Source organism: Dermacentor andersoni, chromosome 1 (assembly GCF_023375885.2).
Source record: "Dermacentor andersoni chromosome 1, qqDerAnde1_hic_scaffold, whole genome shotgun sequence".
NCBI lineage: Eukaryota > Metazoa > Arthropoda > Arachnida > Ixodida > Ixodidae > Dermacentor > Dermacentor andersoni.
In genome coordinates, this window is record NC_092814.1 from 246,856,655 (window position 1) to 246,878,581 (window position 21,927).

The 21,927-nt window shown below is 46.4% G+C and overlaps 1 protein-coding gene across 2 annotated transcripts in view; it reads right to left on the reverse strand.

The window, feature by feature from the left end:
* The window catches only part of LOC126547914 (tachykinin-like peptides receptor 99D), a 915,613-nt gene that overhangs the window by 434,260 nt on the left and 459,426 nt on the right, over window positions 1-21,927 (reverse strand). The window lies entirely within an intron of this gene.

Sequence of the window (21,927 nt, forward strand, 5' to 3'; positions counted from 1 at the left end):
TGCTCGCTACGTGAACTCGGGACAACGGAAGGAAGGACGTCGAATAGCCTTCGTCAGGCACCCTCATATAGCGCCGTCAGGCAGCGCGGGAACAGTGTTTCCATGGTTCCTTCCATCGCACATTTCGCGGGTGCCCCCGGTAAGAGGCCCAACAAAAGCGAGGCGCCCGTCCAAGTCATGCTATGCGGATGAAACATAAAGCCGACTCCGGGCTCGTCGCCTTTGTGACTAGTGTTTTCGTCGACCCCTTCACCGTCACCCGCGGCGCTTTCCAGGGCGGATTGAGAGCGTCGTCTTAACGGGGTCTTTGTCTCACGTTCGGCTCGCGGCGCATTCATAACGGCAAAGTCTTCGACAGCCGCGGGCCGAGGCACGGCCGCCCTCGTGGCGTCTTTCACTCGAGCTTCGCGGGCCCGTGCAACCTGTCAAGGCGGCTGTTGAACGTCGCACGACGCTAATTGGCCTTTGCATAATCGACTCCGAGGGCGACAGCAGCTTGATTAGACTGTTCTGTGAAGGGCGCGAGCCGCCCGGCTCCGGAGCAGAGTGGGGTGGCTATAGCTTCGGGGACGGACTGCGCCCATCGGGGCTGGAAGCGCATTAACCGAGCGCTGTATCAGAGCTGCACCCGAGCGGCATGGCGCTGCGCACCTCGCGACGTATCGCACAGTTGCGTCAGTGCTTGAGCTCTGGCGCTGCAGTCGCGAATGTGTGAACTATCGGCGCGAAGTCGCGTAGTACACGCGCGGGCCCTTGTGAATGCATTGGTGTCGCTGGAACACAATCCGCAACGGCGTTCTCATCCCAAGCAATTAATCGGCTGAAATATATGTGTGTGTGTGTGTGCGTGTGCGTGTGTGTGTGCGTGTGCGTGCGCGCGAGCGCCCGACGCAGTTAGTGGTTCCACGGGAGCGGCGCGAGAATGTGCTCGGTTTGTGCGAGCCGCAAAAGTTCGCCTGCCTCTGTGCAAGAAGCGCTTGACAAGTTCGCATACATTTCTGGTTCACTTTTTCACAAATCCCGCGCATGTTAAGGTACAATTATGAGACGAGCTTTTCCAAGACAAAAAATAACATAATAATAAAACGGACATTCCATCAGCATACGCACATAAAACAACGCTGCTTGCGCAGGCATGTAATAACATTTGCGAGTTCTCATCGTGGACGCGTCCACCTCCCTATTGCCGTATGCGTGCCGTCAGTGCGCTTGTACGTGGTCGGGCGATGGGTAAATAATTAAGCGTACTCGAGCCCGTGTAGTTCCTGCGTTACGGCACTAATAAATGAATCGATCACGCTCCGATAATATCTTGAACAAAAGAGAAGAAACGGCTCCATAGAAATTGTTTTTCAGTTTGCCCGTAGACGCAGGGTGTTCTCAACAGCCGTTCAGTCGTGAGGCACATGTGGACCATTAGCGCGTCGGTTCGCTTAGCCGCTCTTTAGGCGCGCGGACCGAGTAAAGTGTAAACAAATTTCCTCGGCTGCGAGAATCTTTCTTTGCGGCGCATTAATTGTAATTGGTTCGTTTTAGTCTACAATAATTAAATTCGTCAAAATAGATAGAACAATAGTAGCGAGCCTGTCGCCCCAAGACACTTCCGGTCACGTGCCTCATCACTCTAATATATACGCGGGAACAAAAAACCGTGTTTCTAAGTTCCTTCGATGCATGGAAAGGCTCTTTCTACGTTCTCACATAAACAAGGCGCACTATCCCTGAAGCCTAATACTGGTATATATAGAGCGAAAATAACGACTCTAGCAAAAATAACGAACCTTTAAAATGGCGCGGAAAAACCGAAAACGCCAACACAGAGACTGTTAGAGTTCCTTGTTACACAAAGGACACGTAACAGTCGACATGGGTCAAGGCGACGTAAAAGTAAATGAGCAGATAAGACAAAGAGGGAGCTTCTGAGAAAGTTTTATCAACTATATACAAAACGACGACCGCGCACAGAAGTTACGACAGCGTCTCCGGTGATGACACGCTATTATTACGTCGACATCGAAACGCTCTAGGCCAGTAACAACATCGCAAGCCTGAAACAATAACGCGAGATGCGGCCGCCTTTCCGGGCCCACGCTCAGGGCTCACCGGCTGCAGTGCTACTTCATGCTTCACGTATCTTTTAGCACCCCGTCGCTGGTCTCAGATTGCCTTGTGGCCTGTGGAGCGAACCACAACAGATGCCCCATTGCTTCCTTTATTTGCTCGGGCCCTCGTAGGTGTCGTGGAACATTTGACGCGTGTGCCACTTTTCGGAGGCAGAAGTCAATAGTGTATGTGGTATGCCTTCTTATCTGTGCCATACCTCTTTGAAACACGAAAAATATGCGCCGCAGTTATCACGGTGTTATCTCTTTCAGCCACGGATTTTTTCGTACGAGTACGGATTTTTTGCCATGCCGTCTTTACTGCGATCAAACTTTCCGCAAGACAACACAAATGGGAAACGCCGACTTTGACGTTTTTAGCAAACTTACATGCTGTATGGTGTAAAATGGAAGTACCGCGTCTCAAGTTGTCATGAACAGCCGACTAAAGAATTCTTTGAAACACCAATAGCATTCTCTATGTTAAGTTGAGGGGACTTCAGAGGAGTTAGGACCTTGTAGCTTTCTGGCTTCTGTAATATTCAAACAAAGAAATTAACTTCTCAAAAATAATCAAAAAAAAAAAAAAACAGCTTATCGAGGATGCCGTAACCTCCTGCTCCTCATCGCAGTACGCGTTCAGTGTCGATGTTGTCATGCCTACCAACTCTTCCGTTCGAATTTTTTATACGGTTTACGAATTTGGGCTCGTTCTACGATTTCAAAATATTCCGTCATGTTTAACGAAAAATAAATTTTGCTTTCAAAAGAAGTCCTAAAGACGTCGATGGATGCGGTGACGCAAGGTATAAAATAAGTGCACACAGAAAAGGAATTTCGTGGTACTTGTACAGCCGTCTTGATGCCGTCCAAGACGCCGTATACTAGCGGGGTACTTGCTTTGAGCCAGTTCATTCAGTATAGTTTCAGAAAGAGGCGATATCAGCAAGAGCAAAGTCGCTGAAAGAACTCAGTGCGATCTAAGGACAACGTGCAGCTTGTCAGTTTACCCTATTCCAAGTTTGCAGTTGCTTGAGTGCTGCGCTTGGAGTTAAATAAATAAGAAAGCGCGTACGCATGGAAGAAGTGGGGGGGAGGGGGGGGGTGAAGAAGTGTGTACTAAGGGCAAAGTATTTAGGAATGCACGCCAAAACCCTCTCCCCCCCGGTTTAACGGTCGTGGGATTTTTAGGCGTTTGAACAAACGGGCAGATATGTGTCGTTTATTTCTAACAGACCCGTCCTGACAGGAGAAAAGAAAAGGGGTCAGGGATAAATGATTAAAGTAGGGATTAAATAGGGCGGATGCGCGTTGATTTCTAGATAACATTGTTGACTGTAAAGCACATGGCAAATCTCCACAGTGAGGGAGTGTCCAAGAATCGGGTGTTAAGAGAAAAGGACAAGGAGAAGAGAATTAACCATTCGTAAGTTGTCATTCACACACAAAAATTCACATATCAGACAGAGCTACTGGAAGCAAGCTCCAGCTACTTTTTTAACAAGGAAATAGGTGCTACTTACAAGTTCATTGAGTGCTCTTTGTCGTTATTGATAAATTATCTTTGTAGCTGGATGTACAGTAGGGTTCTCTTGAAACTTGAATAATTTATAGTTGAATAAATTAAATAAGGTAAATAGGTAACAATAAGCTAATAAGTTCTTAAATAATGAGGTAAAGTTGAATAACTGTATAATGAGTGGCTAATGCAGCTGAATTTAGGCGTCTTTCAACGAAATTAGACTGAAAAGTGTGGAAATGCACAGAACGCTTGCAACATTACACGTTTCAGGGAACGGGGAACACTGTTCAGAGAAGCTTAGAAGTCTCGAATTTGCACATTCGAGACTCACCTCAAGTGGCAAAAAGTATTTTCCAAAAGTTCCCTCTTACCGTTTCTATGAACACACCTTCACTGAAAAAAAAAATAAGAATAAAGATAAAGTTATTGAACCCCAGGCAAAGAAGCTTGACACTGTCGCTGGGAATATCCTAAAGTGGAATTAATGACTGACGCTGTTATTTTTGATTTTCTTTGTTTGGTTTCTCGCCGTACTGGAGCTCGCGTTCTGGAAACTGCATAGTAATTGTCAAAGCTTCGTGTTCAAGGCATCATCTTCCCAACTTCATTACGTTATGGATCTTTGCGCGACCTTCTCAGTAATGGTATCAATTGACGCGATAACTGAAAAGGTCGCATTATAATCGTACCACGCAGCTTTCGCTATGGAAATGACGTCACACTGACCATACCGATGGCTCTATAACCCCGCGCACTTCGATGTTAGAATCACGACTGTCGCTTTACTGTGGCCGTCTCCCGAGAGAAAGCACAGCACATGTAATTCCGCAGTCCAGTTGAGCGCCTCACAGCGTCACATCACTGCGCTCTTCTTCCACACAGCATCGCTCCCACCCGCCATGTTGCTCCGCCACCTCTTGGACGACCAAGTGATCACTCGCAACACATACGGACACGCCCGTCGGAACGGCGAACCTTATTGACGAGTGCCGTAGATGGACGAGTTTCCAAATGACGCAACCTATTGCCGCGCGAGCAATGCAGCTCTTGCGAGATAGCACCAAGGAATGCAAATTAACGCATTCTACCGCGCGTGTCACGGTTTGTGATGGTACCAGTCGTGCGACAGTATTGGCTGGAAACTGCACCGATCATATATTTCGCTACTAACAGATGCAACGGAAGTCGGTTTTCATGTCCAATTTAGAAACGCGGGAAGCGATCGAATAGCGTATATAGCCACGCGGAGAACTGCAAAGTCATCCGCATCGTCTCAAGGTAACACCGCAAATTTCACATTTCTCTCGTCAGTTTCTTCGTGCTCCCGGACGACCCGTCGGGTGCATTCTTCAGTGTTGGTTGGCTGACGGGCGTTCGCTTCCTTGTACGACAAAAGAAATGCGGCAGTGTCAGGCGGCGCCGACTAATCGTAAACTTGACGCGACATCTTGGAGTATGGTAGATGAGCATGCACTGCTGCTTTTCGGCAAGAAAATTCGGCAGAGGCACTTAAGACTGCTCATGTGTGGCCAAGTGAAACCATTATAGCTTTTGTAGACCTCGGAAAGCAATGAGCGCGCTCAAGTTATCCACTCATGTCGTGGCGCCACATCCTCCCTACTGGCTCGCCGTCAGCTGCCTACTGACTCAAGCATAGGCCCCTTTAGTTAGCCAGATGGCTTCGACGTGACGTGTGCAATAACGCACGCACTACAGGCACACCTTTAGTCAGCCAGGAACGAGGAGGTGCCATGGCGTCGAGGACCCGTGCTCGTCTCGCACCCCAGAGGCCCGGTTTCGGCTCCCACCCAGACCGAAATTTACCAAATGCTCGTTTTAAAGCCATTAATTTACTTTGTTTAAAGGAACCTTCCCCAGAAATTGGACGTTAATCCGCGCAATACTCTTTGAGCCATCGGCAGTTTTTGGTACCATCTTTCAGTCACTCCGGCTACGATGGATTTGCGCTCAACGGGGCATATAAAGCTTTCGCATTCGTAAGCTTCGCAGCAATATGTATCGGCATTAGCATAAAGTACTTACACCGTTGAAGACGCCGTACCATTCGTCGCTCATCACGTCTAAGCGATATACCAAATACTGGTGTTCAGTTCAGTTCAGTTCAGTTCAGTTTTATTTCCTTAAAGACCCCTGTGCTAGGGGTATTACATAAGGGGTGGGTACAGTTGATAATGCAAATATAAACACAGGTATACAGAAAAAATTGTACATGGAAGCTACATTTTCGCAAGTGCGTAAAAACAAATAATAACACGTGAAAAAAGCAGGTTATTGATTAGCCAACAAGGACACATTTTCGAGAAACGATGTCGGGCAAGTGATAGCAGCTACGTGGTGGGGAAGGGCGTTCCAATCTGATGCTGTGCGGGAAAAAAAAGACGAGGAAAAAGTAGTTGTGTGGGAGCGTGGGCGTAAGACTTGTAATGGGTGCCTAGTTCGTAGCGATATGCGTGCGGGTGGTGTGATATAAGGCTCGTGAAATAAGGAACTGTAAAAAAACTTATGAAAGAGGCAAAGGCTAGCAGTAGCGCGGCGACGTGCAAGGGGCTGTAGATCAGATTTTGCTCTTAAGGATGATACGCTTACGTCGTATGAGTAGGATGAATGGATGTATCTGACGAAGCGGTTTTGAAAGGACTCGAGCTCATTAACTAGATAGACTTGATATGGATTCCAGATGGGTGATGCGTATTCAACTTTCGGTCTGATAAGGGATTTGAAAGCTAGGAGTTTTACGTTCTGCGGGGCGTCACGCAGGTGTCGTCTCATGAAGCCAAAAGTTCGGTTAGCTGATGAAAGTATGTTAGAAATATGCGTACTCCAACTGAGATCACGAGAAAGTGTGACGCCCAAGTACTTAAACGATTCTACTGATTCTAAGGGAACGTTTACTATAGTATAAGAGGACAGGAAAGGGTTACGGCGACGGGTAAAAGATATATGTTTACATTTGTTGGGATTAAGAGTCATCAGCCAATTTTCACTCCAAGACTGCACGTTGTTAAGATTTTGTTGTAAGGTGTTTTCGTCAGTAGCATTAGAAACTGGATGGTAAATCACGCAGTCATCGGCGAAAATTCGTATCTTACAAGATACGTGTTGGGGTAAATCATTAATGTAAATTAAAAAAAGAAGAGGACCGAGAACTGATCCCTGAGGGACTCCAGAAGTTACAGGGAGAAGAGTGGATGATTTGTCATTTACAGAAACGAATTGGTAGCGATCAGTAAGGAATGCTTCGAGCCATTGGAGTACGTCACTGTGTAAGTTCAAAGAAGAAAGCTTTAGTAGTAAGTGGCGGTGAGAAACTTTGTCAAAAGCCTTTTCATAGTCCAGAAAAATAGCGTCAGTTTGTTGGTTAGAGTCAAGGTTTACATGTAAGTCGTGTAGAAACAGAGCTAGTTGCGTTTCGGTAGAGAAACCTTTGCGGAACCCGTGCTGTGCCGAATGAAAAAATTGATTTGCGTCCAAATGATTTATGATCAGGGAGTAGATGACGTGTTCCATGATTTTGCAAGGAAGACTAGTTAGAGAAATGGGTCGATAATTTAGCGGTGTGTTCTTATTACCAGACTTGTAGATGGGAATGACCTTCCCCACCTTCCAGTCGTGAGGCATGGAACCTGTAGAAAGTGACTGCGAGAATATAAGACACAAAAATGATGAAGAAATATATTTTGTATTTTTTAGCAGTTTAGAGTTTATACCATCTATACCTGCTGAGGATGAAAGTTTAAGGTTTTCAATTATGCGCAAAACACCATCAGGATAAAACACCACGCTCGGCATGCTAGAAACTATGTTGCAGGGGACATTAGTCAATGGAACGTTATTATCATTAGAAAATACTGACGAAAATGCGTTGTTAAATATGAGTGCGCACTCAGTTTCAGGCACGATTTCACCCATATCATCAACAAGAGTTACAGTGCGTGTGTTACTTGGGTTGATAACTTTCCAAAATTTCTTGGGGTTGTCTGTTAACATTTTAGGTAAGTCATTGAAAAAAGACCATTTGGCATTGCGGACAGCACGTAAGTATTCACTCTCAGCGGCGTAATATTTATCCCATGAAGTTGGGCTTGGTTTCAACTTGGCACTACGAAAAAGTCTTTTTTTCTTATTTTCCAACCTCTTTAAATTGTTATTGAACCAGGGATTCTGATGATTCGCACGGAATGTTAGTTTCGGAATATACTGGTTTGCTAGTTCATTCATTTTATTTCTAAACAGTTCCCAGTTGTCTTCAACAGACCGTTCATTGAATGAGGTTTCAAAGACTGCAAAAAAAGTGCATAATTCTTCATTTATAGCTTCAAAATTTGCTTTTTCATACAGGTTGATAGTTTTGCTGGAAAGAACACGGGGTGCTGGGGCAAAGTCAAATGTGGCATGAATTACACTGTGGTCGCTGATAGGGCGAAGGTAGGTAACCGATGATAATGTCTCTGGATGGTCAGTAAGTATAAGGTCCAAAATGTTTGCGCAGTCGCGCGTTACACGTGTCGGCTCTGAGATAAGCTGTGTTAAGTTGAAATTCAAACAGATGTCGATGAAATCCTTCGCCTCAGTGTTATTTATTGTGGAAGTTAGGTTATTCCAATCAATAATGGGAAAATTGAAATCACCGAACAGAAGGATATGGGCGTTAGGATGGCTTACTGTAATCTGGCATAAAGTACTGTTAAGTTCTGGTGAGAAGTTTGGATTACTGGTAGGTGGCCTGTAGCACACACCTAGAAGGACATATCGAGGGGAAGAGCGAATAAGAAGCCATAGTATTTCTAAGTTCGAAGAAATAATAATGGGTGTACAGGATAATTCACGACTACAAGCAATAAGAACGCCCCCCCCCCGCGTGCCTCTTGACGGTCGCAGCGATAAACATCGAAGTTTGGCAAGTCTTGGACTACTTCATCGTCCCTAATTTCACTTGTGAGCCACGTTTCTGTTATAACTAGCAAGTTGCTGTTAGATGACGTCACGAGATTTGATATTGCGTCACGTTTGGGAATGAAACTGCGGGCATTAGTGTAAACGATAGATAGGGAAAGGTTTTTCTTAGCGTCGGAAGGGCGGTTATTAACTGCATGAATTTTGTGCAATGACTGCTACTGAATATTTTTAACTGATTTCGTCGAATCGTCATATTCATAGCGCTGGGAACCTATAACGAGCGTTTTGAAACACATGGAGAAAGGCAGAGATTGACTTTTGGCGTAGGCGATAAGATGTTTTCGGGCGTTCCGAACTGCGGGTGAAAAATCTTCGCTCACGCTATAATTTGTGCCTTTCAGTTTGCGGCCGTTAGACAGGACAGATTCTTTCGTTTTATATGACGCGAATTTGATAATGATGGGACGGTGCCGGTTAGGTGAATAGCGTCCAAGGCGATGAGCACGTTCAATATCTTTGGACTCAAGGTTTACATTCATGATATCCGTGATTTCATCAATGATCAGCTTTTCTGATTCTGCAAAGGTTTCTTTGGGGTTAGTATCAGGAAGGCCATAGAAAATTAGATTATTCCTTCGGGACCGGTTGTCTGCATCGTCTAGGCGATTTACGAGGCCGGATATCACGCTGGCAGTTTGAGCAGCGGCATATTTGACAGCTTCTAATTCATTTTGAAGTGGTATCATGGCCTGGTAATGATGTTCCAGTTCGGTCATTCGTTTGTTCAAGTCCATTAGAATCTTATCAGTATTTAAAATCTGACTTTTTAGGCCTTGAACTTCACTGATTAGTGTATTCTGACTGGCTGAAATCTTCTGCAATTCTTTCAGCACAACGTTCGTGTCGGGTCCCGGGTTAGTTTCAACGTCGCCAGAGAGTATTAGTAAGCGGCGAATCCCTTCCACACATTCACCCATAAGAGCAAGGCAGCAATGGGGGCTCGGAAGCTACGTTACGTTGCTATAATAAGGTGTGGTGTTGTGAGATCAACATTTCTTCCGTCAGACTTTAAAAAAAAGCGAGTCGCCGAAAGTGGCAGTTATGCCAATTCGTGTTATTGTGGAATTCATCTTACGGGATTTTTCCGCGTGTTCGTGTCGTAATGCACTGCGAGTATGGGGAACCAGCGCTTGCCAGGAGGCGCTGAGGTTGTTTGAGTGCGCAACCGCAAAATGCTGACGCCATCCGGTAGGAGTGCAGACAATGGCACAACATTTTTGACGGTAACAGGCGAGTGCCAGTATCAACATTTTCTTGAGCACGATGCGACTGTTCGGCGACGAAGAAGCTGGTTCGGGTCGCAACAGTGAGCTCTCGGGGTTTAGGCTAAGTGTTGGGCGGATTTAATCCAGCTATTGTAGGTGCCTAGTAGTGGTTTGAGAGAAAGTTAATTGTTTGATGCAAAGATAGTGCCAGATATGTCAAAAAATTCTGCAGGGGACGACCCGGGGCGATCTCCCCCTTGGTCGGCCTCCCTACCACCTGATCGAATGCCTCTTGAAGCTTTCTTTCGTAGTGGGGTGTGCAGTATTCTTGTGGCCCTGGTGCCTTTGCATGAGGAGACATCCGGCTCTACAACCCAAAGGCAATGCAGGTGGAACTTCAGGTGGCCTTGCATCACTACTTGCACATCACTGATGCACGACAGTTTGGCAGAGGTGGGATTGTTTGCCGTTCGCCAGACCAGGCATGCGTGTATGACCTGCTTAAGTGCTCATCATTTGGATCGATGCAAGTGAGTGCCCTCATCCTCTGGCATCTGGGCTGCACTAAAGGAATAGTTCGTGGTGTGGACTTCAATTTAAGTCCGGTGGAGACTCTAGAAAAGCTCTCCGCGGCTGGGGTAAATTGCTGTTTACCGGTGCAACAGAATGATGGACAATGCACGTGTCTCTACTGAATCAGTATTCGCCACGTTCGCAGGTACATCTTGCCCTACTGAGATAAATGTCTGGCCTTTATTCTTCAGAGTGTACCCGCTTGCCTCGCGTCCATTACAATGTCGCAATTGTTGGCGCTATGGTCATAGCATGGGTGGTTGTAAATCCAGCCTTCCTAGTTGCGCCTACGGCGATAGCCATTCCGCTAGTGACTGCTCGGCTCAATCGGACTCGTGCTGCCTTTGCGGTGGAGCCCATAAGGCTGATTGCTCAAACTGCCCTGCTAGAACTCAAGAAGTCCAAATACTGAAAGTTATGGAGAAAAGGTGTTGCCCATTGCGGCGGTAAAGGAAAGAGCCCATGGTTATGCGAGTGTGCCAGCACGAAACCGGGCTGTCAGTGATAGAAGCTTGTGAGAGGTAAACGTACGAGCTATTGAAAAGTATATGGCTAAAATTATGAAGCGTACTGTAGAAAGCGTCACGAAATGCTTTAATGGACTTGTATCCTCACAGTTAGCACAATTATTACCGACTGCTACTGCGCGGCCAATAAACGCTGACATGAATGCTAGTTCACCCCACTCTTAGGAAGATGGGGAAATTGCGCCCACAACTCACATAAAGCAAATCAGGCCTGTTCCAGGTTCCTCAAACAAGGTCACTAGTAGCCCAGACAACTTTGATTATCAGTATGCATCGGACATGGAAACTGACGTTATGGCACAGAAAAGGGGGTGTTCTCCCCTGGAGGCTACCACTTCACACTCAGTTAGTAAATCTAAGAAAATCCTCTCTGAAGTCAACCCGAAATGTAATATTTTGGAGGAGGCTGTTGCTTCTGCGATGCTCTATTCAGAGGAAGGTAGATGAGGGTGCTGCAGTGTAACTGCTAATCAATATTCGCTTCTTCTGCTGATTTAAACGTTCTATCTTCTCAAATTGCCATCTCCCGGATTCCCCGTCTTTTCTCCAAATTTCTCCAGATGTAATTTTACTGCAAGAAACTTGGTTATCCCCTGAAAAACAATTTTGTTTGCGCAATTTAGGTCATTTCGCCTAGATCGTCCGTCTAGTGGTAGGGGCTTGTTAATTATTGTCTCAAGCAAGTTTTGCCACACGGCAAATATATAATTCCAGCTGATGTCTCCAGAATGTGAAATTCTAGCAGTTGAAATGGTTCTCCCTGGAAGTAGACCTTTCTCATTGATCAATACATACTTCTCTTCGGGTGTGTAGGATACACGCCCACTTGACTTCGTTTTGGCAAAATGCGGTAAAGAGATAGTATTGGCTGATGACTTCAACTCACATCATGTATCATGGCGATCCAGATCAGATCAGTGTGGAAAGTGTTTATGGGACTGGGAAACAACTAATAAGTTTTCGTGTCAAAATTCTGGTTCAGTGCTAAGCACGACGTCCTGCTTAGCAGTGCAACGTCGCAGACACTAAGCGACGCATGGTGGGTCTAGAAAGGAATTGGCACAGTACACTCGTATTACACCGGAGGAGAGAACCAATGGAAAACAGAAAGATGGATGAGGGAGAGAATTGCGGCTGCACCAATCTGTGGGCGAAATGAGCCACTGTAGCGCTGTCGACGGCGCTCGCACAGGCCAGTCGATGTAACCACAGACACAAGTGCTTACGGTACCTGGTGGCCATGACCAATGGCGAACTTAGTGTTCCGGCACCTCCATGGCAGACGGTTCCCGCCTTTATCTAATCACGCTTATAGTGCCTCCACACGTCAAATAGACATTGAGATAGAGACGATAGCAATTTCCCTGCGCGAGCTCAGACCTCGTGGGCAGCAATGTCGGCCGTCAACGGTCAGAGCTGAACGAGCCAGCGTATTTCACTCGTTCTCTGATGCCTCCCCATATTTTGAGTGGAAGCGGCTATAGCCGTGATAGAAGGCAAAATGCTCCCGTCGCCGTATGAGGGGAACTCATACAGTGCACCTGCATATTTAGGGAAAAACTAAAGTTTCGGGCAAAAGGTTCTCCACTACTACACTCTACGAGAACCAAATGTGCATATTAAGTTGTCTCCAGGAGCCAGTAGGCGCCAAAAATTGCGGCGCGGCAGTAATTACGCAATACCGCGAAGACCGGCTTTACTGCTTTGCGCTGTTTTCCACGAATAGAGGAAAAGTTATTCGGCATTTCCAAACTCCAAATATTTCCCACGCAGAACAACTGGGAGTAATAAATGATAGAGCCTGTTTACCCATCGTACCGCAAACAATGCATTCACATACCATTTAAAATTACGAGCCAAACTACCACATGCGCGCGAGAATTCTTGTTTTTTTTTTTTGCTAAAAAATGTGACACTTGTAAGCGGCTGCATCCTCATGTCATTTCATGCTGCGTTTAACTGGCGAAATGTAGTGTCAGACTGAAAACATGAAGAACATTAATCGTGCAAAATGATCTGGGGTTGCTGCTATGAAGCGGAAGACTGAACGACTTGAGAAAGCAAGAAAAAAAAAAAAGAACTGCAAACTGCCACACTACGACTTTCGCTGAAATGATCGATTCTGTGTCAACGCAACTACCAGAACCTCCTTCGGGCATTATTCTTCTACGCAGCGGGCTTTCCACAACGAGCGCATCTTAATCGTAGGCGGGTTGCGCATCACCTGCTCTTTCTTCGCACACTTGTCAATAGTCTTTTTGTAGCCTGGTGATTGATTTCGGCTCGGCCAGCGACGACGAATATGAGGCTGTAGAAAGCGGCATGCTCGCTTGCCCTTTCTTGTACCCCTATATAGTAAACGAAGGGAAAAAAAGAAAGAAAGAAGAAAAACAATAAAAACAACAGCCATCAATCCCAGACATTGTCACGCGCTGTATACTGCAGCGCTGGAATTGTGTGGCGGTTGAAACCCCCTCCGTATATACTTGGCAGAACTACTACGGGGTTCTCGAAAACTGCTGAAAAAAAAAAAAAAAAACACACTGAAATGAGGCACTCCTGTTCGCCACTCAAGCAACGGGGGCTTTGCCGCGGAGATATTAAAAAGAGCAAATACGTGAAGTTTAACCATCATACTGTGTGGGTCAAGCAGTGCACTGAACAGGACAAAGCGGATAGAACATCAGGAAACACGACACAGTTTAACCCCTACCTCGCAAATCCGTGTTGTTACCTTGCAGATCGGTTGACTATAGGGGTTGGTCTGGTTAACTGAACCACCGCAAAAATTGAGTTAACATGCATGTCGCCGTTAAGTGTCCTGCCGCAACCACGGCGGGTATATCACTTAAACCGCTATTTCCCGTCCTGTCGTTTCTTCATATATTTTCGCGTCTTTAGCAGCATAACCGCGCCTGCTGTTACCACAAAAGCCTCAGTGCCATGCCATGTCCAATGCCTTGTCGCTCTTCACTCAATTTTTACAAGATGCCAGTAGGGGTGACCAGCAAATCTGAAAAAAAAAACGATAGAGTAAAAATTTCTTGCCCCACTTTCTCTTCGGATCATTTACTAGTCCTTAAACATGCATTCCTGCACCCAGATTTTTTTTTTCGAAATATCTATACACTTACTGTTCTTTTTTTCTTAACACTTTATTGCAGCAGAGAGGCACGCAACAGTTTATTCTCGGCAGTTTTATTCCGTCACGGTGCACTAACTAAAAAAAAAACGTTCCAAAATATTAAAAAGGCTCAGTGCATTGCGCGTGCAGTATACGCACTCCATGCGCCCAACACAGCCGCACTACTTCTACTACCAGCGTGCATCACGGCAGCGGTGGCGCAGCACAGCTGGGGGTGAGGTACGTCTATTCTAGCGTAGGAGCTTCATCGTGAATACAGGCCCAGGTGCGGCATGTTGAAGGCGTGAAACGAATCGCTATTTCTCTGGCAAAATTACGCGTGGGACCAATATGAAAGGAAACACTTGATTTGAACTTATAAGACCGTCAGTTTTCTTCGTTTTTGCCTTGAAATCAAGAAAGTACCTGGCAGCTCAGCTTTATTGACAGGGGAACTGTACTTCTAGAAGGATGGATAGGTAGGCTAGTTGGTAAACGAATTATTATAACATGACCGCCCAAGCGTTCCGTACAATTGGCTAACCAGTGAAGCTGAAACGTGCGGACCCGGTGTTTTATCACTGGATTAATCCCGACGGTTCATTAAACGACGGCTCGGTAGACTGCCGGATCCTCGGTACGTAGTTGCTGCTTGTGCTCGGCTGCACGAGCCTGTTTTTGTGTCCGGGCTGCAGCATCGGCATGACGCAGACGAGCTCGTTTCCGGTTCTGCTCGCGACGTTGCTGATCGAAAGCTGCCTGCTACTCAGGAGCGCGTATGACGCGTGGCCCACCCATTTCGGAGCCGGAGAGAAACAGCTGCGCGCGCGCTCGGCTGCGACGGAGAGCAATGAGGTCTCTACTGCCGCAGCTAATCCAACACCACCTAGATAGCACAAGGCCTTTTCACTCCGATCCATGGCGTCATGTTACCTGGCCCGACTACCACAGAATCTAATGGGGATGCTCCAGAGTAGGCAAGAGTGATTTTGACGTAACCGCTTTCATCACGCCAGCCTTGTCAATGGAAATTTTGGGCGAGGCAGCGTGACGTCATGGATCGGAGTGAACAGGCTTTGCGCTATCTAGGCTGTATTAGCTAATCGCGCGTCTCTCTCTCTCTCTCTCTCTTTTCGCGCATGCGGATGGGGTTGGGGCGGAGGAGTTTTCGACGTACAGACGACCGACAGACGGACGGAAGCACGGACAGACAAATCGGCTAGCCATACACAGCTTCGCTATAAAAGTTTTGAGCGCTATAAACACACAGGACCTAGAGAATCAACACGTGTGGTGTGTGTTGCTTCTCTACGTCCTGTGTGTTTATAACGTACGCTCAAAGTTTTTATAAGAACTCTACTTGAGCAGTAAGAATGGATTACCAGCTATAGGTCCAAGATGCATCCCTTGGCAAACAGACTTGAAGTAATTAATCTTTACCAGTTGGTGCCTGAATGCGCATAAGTTGTTTTACTGCATGCTGCCCCAACTTTCGCCATCGCCAAGGAACAGGAGCTTCAAAAGTTATAGCGAACCGTATAGAACACGGCACCTCTTGTTATCGCCTTCAAATAGTGCGCAGGCGTCAATATTTAACAGCCGGTTTGGTAAGCTGACGAAGTAGCTCTGTGTTTACCCGCCGTGGTTGATTAGTGGCTATGGTGTTGGGCTGCTGTGCACGAGGTCACGGGATCGAATCCCGGCCGCGGCGGCCGCGTTGTGATGGGGGTGAAAACACCTGTGTACTTAGATTTAGGTGCACGCTAAAGAACCCCAGGAGGTCGGAATTTACGGAGTCCCACTACTGCGGGCCTCATAATCAGAAAGTGGTTTCGGCACGTAAAACCCCATAAGTTAGTTCTGTGTTTCTTTTAGTGTTCTTGTTTTTTTTTTTTACGTTTAGGAGTGTGTGACGCTATCTAGGCTTCTTTCCCAATCTGGCAGCGTTTGTGTGTTGCAGTAGTCCAAGTTGGCCGCAAACAATTCAGCTCTCCTTGATAATCGCACACAAGCAAAAAAGAACAAGAAAAAGCGATTTGTCTATAACAAACACGACTCACGTGGAGCACAACTGGCCTGAGGGCGGCCGCCATGTTTCCATATTTAGAGTTGGTTCACGGATAGCGAGGCGTTAAATACTCGTTGAGCTCATGATTCCCTCAATTTCGCCTGAACCAGCTGAGTGTATGTCGAGAGACATAAAAACGATTAAAAAAGAAGAGTAAGCTATTCAGCTTTACTCGAGCACTTCTCCCGCTGGCCATGCTTTGCAAATGGTCCTCGCGTTCGTGTGCGTGTGATAGATGTTATTTCCATAATTATGATTCAAATAAGTGAGCTATGCGCTTTTTGTTCCTTTTGTCTTTCGCAATGAATTACAATATCCGGCAGTAATCGGCCTCTATTTTTTTTTTCTTTTCTCTATCTGGTTGCTTGGGCATATCCAAGCCTGGATGCAGCAAAAGCTCAACAACAATACTTTAAGTTTTCGCAAGCAAGGTGCTAGTACTACAAGATACATTGATTGTTTCGACGAATCCATTTTCAATGAATTTAAGAACGAAAAAGAAAGAAAAGAAAGAAAACGAAGTAAAAATTGTGGCGGTGAAAGCTGAGTTACCTCCGATGACGTTGAGTAGTCATCGCGGCTCAGTAAAGTGTGTCGGGCGTTGCGTTTGTCCTTTTGCGTTTGAATAAAATGCAATCGTTACTGGGCTCTCCGCAACACCGACCGGCAGTACGAAGAATTTTCTTGGCGCTCTGTATTTGGGTCACTGCCCTTTTTATAGAGTGAATGGGGCCCGGGAATAAGTTCCGTGAAAAAGTTAGTAAAACATAGTACCACGTACGATAACGGAACGAATGCCACTTGTTCTAGATCCCATCTTCTATTTGTTCGATTCCAACTACAACTCCTGTATACGTAGAGTATATTATACAAGCACCAGCGATTATTTTGGAACCTTCGATGACTCGTGTATAAAAGTTGACGCGCTTGACCCACAGGTCGATTTTCGACGATCGCCGACTGTGTTCGCTGCTATCGCTGTTCTTTGAGTGTAGCCTGTGTTTGAGGCCACAGGTTTGTCCAATAAAACGCAAGTTTCGTCATTCGCAGTTTTGCTGTTTTCTTCACCGTCACTACTACTTGACAGTATACATGGCAGGATTTTTCAATGGCCCAGACGTAAGAGAGGTGAGAAGCATATATGATATCAAATCAAATCAAATCAAATCAAATCAAATCAAATGAAATGAAATCGAGTTTATTCATTACAAAACAGGAAATGGTTACATTTTTGTTTTACAGACGAGGGTCCCAAAGTCGAAGACTCTTGCCGGGACCCTCGGTGGCCAATTATAAGAAAAAAATTACACAGGTGGCAGGACAGAAATAAAATTAACAATATGTACACTGAGAGAAACAAACAGGTGAAGTGGAACAACAGAAACAAGATTGGGACTACAATGTAGAGTATTACTATCACCAAATAAATACAAAATCAGCGTACAACAGAACCTTTAAATTATTCGTGGTTAACTTCGATTTTATTGCCCAACAATTTCAGTCTGACTTTCTCTTACAATCAATGTCCGCACTGAAGTCCTGCGAGCTGTGTTGTTCGCGTCAGTCTTATAGGCGAGGAGAAGCGGGCGCTGAACAAAATATACCGCGCCCCGGTATATACTAGCAAAAGTGGAAGCAGCGGTATACCTCTCTTATAAGAGAGTTTACTCGAAACCCACGCGGGGAACCGGTGACACACAGGTGGCAAGCGTTTCATCCCAGATTACTTTGGCAATCGATATCGGCACACACACACGTACACACTGTTTTCGCAGACGCGAAGAAACGCACCGTCGAGGACAGCGGCGCGTCACTGTCCTCGCACGCCCGTTGCGCGCTCGCCTAAAGCAATGCGCTGCTGGAGGCAGACATCTCCGCCGTCCTGGAAGCGCAGGCATCCGGCAAGCGCGCTCGTCCGTCGATATTTTGCGCTGCATGTGGGTCCGCGCTTTTCACAGAGGCTCGCGCTCGGCCGCTCTTATCCTCCCCCGGTGGCGTGGGCGGCGAGCGCGCGTGGCGGCCAACACTGGCGCGCTCCCGGGACATTTGCATAAGCGGTCGTTGCAGGCAGCCTCCAGCACGGCAACGTGGAAGCAATCGCGCGGCCGGTTGTTTGGCTTCGCTGACTCCTGGGCGCGATCGTTCCTCGGCTTAAGAACGCAAACGCGCCAATGATGAGACGAGCGGCGAGCGACCAGCGCTGCGCGTTAACACGTAGACACTTGCCAGCGCGTTCCCGCTTCACGTGGCTGAGTCGAATCCCGTATACGGCCGACGTAACTCGCGCGTATATCGCGAGAGAGCTCCGCCTCCCTCGCGCGGAGATTTTCGTCGTGCATTTGTGCCATCGAGAGAGAGAAAAAAGTCACTACTGCACAGGCTGTCTTTAAAAGGAGAACAGATAAATAAATTGTCGGGCTTTACGCTTACAAGGCACAATCTGACCAGAAGTGTATGAGACACCGTTTTAGGGGAGGACGGGGGGGGGGGGGGGGGGGGGGCGGTGGATTTGTAGTTTTTTAATGTACACTCAAAACTAGGTGCACGAGCATTTTTCTATTCCGCCCCAATCCGAATGAAATCACCGCAGCAAGGAAAGGGACTCTCAAAGTTTTGCATCAAAATTCCGCATATGCACTGAGGAAACGGGTCGGTATATGGTGCCGTTGGCAGCACATACGTCATACACAGCATATAACATCGTATATAGCATATAACAACTTGGCAGCGGTTTGATTAAGATTGCGAACGCCTGTAGCTTATATTTTACGAAGGTTTTTAGCTGGGCTTGTTGGCTAATGTACAACGGCGAAACAACGCAGACGACAGTCTGGAAAAGTGGACAGGGCAATGCGATGATTTAGTTGCGATGAACCCTTTAAAAGTGGAGTAGGGCAAGTCGTGTAACTGCTTACAGCTCATAATTGGCGGTCTCTTAGAGTAACAGATTGAGTGCCAAAAGAAAAAGTAAATGCACTCGAATGTGATAGAAGATTAGATATAGTGGTAATAGCAGGAAATTTCACAAGCCATGAAATATGCTGACTCCAGTTAGGAGTGTCTGGCAAATTGCTGGAGGCGGCTTTTATTTTGCAGTAAGGATGAAACGGAAGAAATCGGTACACGATAAAGGCGCGCTCTGCTCGGGCAGCATTGTGACGGAAGCAGTCCGTACGCCGGAATTCATTACTGCTTAGTAATTAATTAACCCAGTAGACTTTTTGCAAGTCTTAAGCGGTTATGAAATCTTCGAAGGACGGGCTTCAGGTCTTGCATTAGTATCAATTCTACGACACACACACACACACACACACACACACACACACACACACACACACACACACACACACACACACACACACGCACACACACACACACACACACACACGCACAAACGCGCGCGCGCGCGTAACAACGTACAGTCTGAAACAAAATTGTGTAAACAAGGGAGCAACGAAAACACTTGATTATTTCGCAGTCTGGGCGTGCAGTTCGCACAGCAGTAATCGAGAAGCGAAACTGGAAGCTTTACGTGCGGGCAGCACAGAGCTCTAGTGGGCACAGCGCACGACGAATTTCAGCTCTTTCTCGGCATATCAGTGCTCTTCAAAGGTTTGTCGTCGATTGTACGCGATCCGCCATTCTCCCCAAACAATCCATGCGCACTAAATGGCGATATATTTGGATGAGCTGTGAGTTCTCTACTTAGAAGAAAAACAATACATTTTCGAACTTACTAGTCATAGTGCAGATGGTGACGTGCCTTTATACCCCCCGCATGAAACACTTTTATTACGTTGATGCAATTCGCATAATAAATGAAAACACAAATAATAATGCGGTGATTTCGGATATAACTGTATATAGGCTGCTCTTTGTCACAAGAACAATTTATGGACGATGCCCAGGTCCCAGTAGAAAGGTCTGAAACTTTATAAGGCGTTTGAGGATTGCTGAAGTTGATTGTATTAGGAAAACGCTTTCTAAATAAAACTTTCAGTCGATTAAATTTTTCTTTACCAGTACTCGCCGTGTGCCGGCAGAAAGGACCTGGTGTGTGGTGTCAGTAAACTCTTGCCGCGGGAGTTTGCTTTTACAAAAACAGAGAAATCTGCTTCGCAAACGCCAGCCGTATGATACCTTGTCAAAACATGTAGTCGTAGCTCGTCATGGGTGAATGCTTCGGGGCTGTAGCAGAAAAAATTGCAAACGAAGGGCCAAACAGCACAGTCTGGCGGCGCACCGGCGTCAGTAACAAAATTTCTTCTTCATTATCCTATCGAGGCGGCAGAGTTTGCCAGCGTTAACCTGACCTGTAAGTTTCGCGAAGCAGATGCCTATCCACTGAGAGCAAGTGCAGTGCCACTGAGACGTCCACGCCACCACATGATAACAGATAAATAGAAGCGAAAAGTTTTTCCCGAGACGGCAGCAGAATAAGAAACAAACCTGCTCAGCATATATTAGTATACGTTAATGAACAACTGTAAAAAGAGATGAATAAGAGACACTTGATGATGCAACGCAGTGCATGTAGTTTTAGTTAAGGTATAGGTTTCAAGCTTTCGTCGCCTGTAATTCTCACAGCCTCGCCTTCATGTCTCAGTCTTCTTCAGCAACTTACGGTCTGTCGACGCCTACGAAATATACGGAGATTTCCGCCAATCTGGAATCAAAATGACGCCGCAGAGCTTCCGTGGCTGACGGACTGGTTGAGTGCGAGTTACGTGCCTAAAAGCTGCAGACACGTGTCGAGAGACGCACTATAGTACAAATCTGAGGCTTTTTTTTTTTTGCCCCCAGTGGTCATAAAGTGCAGTGAAATCTCGGTATACAGTGCTTGTACCCTCCCGTTTCCCTCAATACACGTCTTTCTACTGAAGCGTTCTCTCCATGATGATGATGATGATAGTGATGATGATTATTAGGCCACATAAATTACTGGTATTTTTAGCATGAATGGTATGAAAAACGGCTTCATACCGAAAGCTTAAGTAAGGCTGGCACATCCAAGAATTGAAAACACGGTCTTGCGCTCAAAGGCTTAGGCGGAACAATTGCAGGCTTCTATAAACTTTTTCATCGGGCAAGGAGGAAAGGTCTGGGCGGCGAGCCTTTCCTGGCTTGTGTACGCCGACGCATTGCTGCTCGAATGAGTTACCATCTGATGGTGAGGAGCGATTTGGAGATGTTTTAGCTCGTTCTGGCGAACCAGTTACGCGGTGCATGTCTGCTGATAGAAGGTCATGGCAAAATTATGTCTACTCTAGTGCTGCATCAATAACCACAGGGAGTGGAAACTAATGGCCGTATATCGTGCGCATCGCTATGCTACGGTGCGGGTGTTCTCGAACCAGTGTGGCTGCATCGGTTCCCGCTCGACGAATATCAGCGGCATATCTATGGATTTATTTATTTATTGTACACTACATACAGCGTGAATAGGAAAAACATTTCATTATCTGAAATAAGTGGAATAAGTGTGCTACGTATATGGCCAACTCAACGCAAACTCAAAACATCGACTTGTGTCGGCCGTTCTCGCGCACTTTAAGTTCTACTGTGATATACGTTGGGCTTCCCGTATTAGGCCGATGGCGTGACACAACATAGCGGCCACTGCGGTTGGCAAAACGACATGATACGTTTGCTTTGTGCTTCAGCACCGGCTTTCGTGCTGTATAGGAGCGATATTCAATGGGCACTTTATAAAAATAATGCGGCCGCTCTTTGTGATGACACGATCCCCGCACCCCTTAATTGTGGGGTGCGTTTAGGAGTGTGGACCGAAAAGGAAATTTGTTTTATTGCCCTGCGGTTGGTAAGGCT